This window comes from Orbicella faveolata, unplaced genomic scaffold (genome assembly GCF_042242905.1).
Source record: "Orbicella faveolata isolate gen_17 unplaced genomic scaffold, um_ofav_v1 contig_2, whole genome shotgun sequence".
Lineage (NCBI taxonomy): Eukaryota > Metazoa > Cnidaria > Anthozoa > Scleractinia > Merulinidae > Orbicella > Orbicella faveolata.
The window spans coordinates 10995001-10995691 of NW_028301547.1; positions in this window are offsets into that span (position 1 = coordinate 10995001).

Consider the following 691-nt stretch of genomic DNA (forward strand, 5'->3'; position numbering starts at 1 on the left):
CATCGCGTCGCGTGGGTGTTTTCGCGCGTGGAGGATGAAAATGCGTGTAAAGCCGCTTTGGGCGTCTCCTTGAGAAAAATCGTTAAAAAGCGTCAGAGAAGCTGGCTATTTCTTGACCGTGACACTGCTGGGAATTTCGACGCCAGGAGTGACCTAAAAACAACTTGGGAGTGTTTACCTTGGCAATAAGGTGTGTATGGAGAGTAATTCTCTTATCCTTCATCCACGCGTGTTCACTCGTGTTGTTGTAAAGTAACAACTAAGACTGCCTCCAAGATTAGAAACACTACAAATCATTCACTTCACGCGTGGGAATCACAGATGATACCACAATTCCTAACTTGAGTAAAAAACAAATCACACGTGGATAATTTGTAACAAATCAGTCCAATAAAATCTACTGTTGGGAACTCACTCTTGGACAGGAAAAAGAAAAAAGCAACAACAACCCATGCCCGGCCATTAGCGGAAGATCCAATCCAGGGGTTATTGATTAGTCTCAGCCATATAACGTGGCATCTAACGTCAAACTTCCAAAAACAGCCTCGACCCCACCCAGAAAATAAGATAAAGAAGGTATACGACTCTTGAAGGATGATAAATTAATTTCAATCTGTAGCTCCCCCACAATGCAGATATTGTATCAAATTTGATCCGAAGAATTATGTTTAGAGTGACCAAACCTGACGAC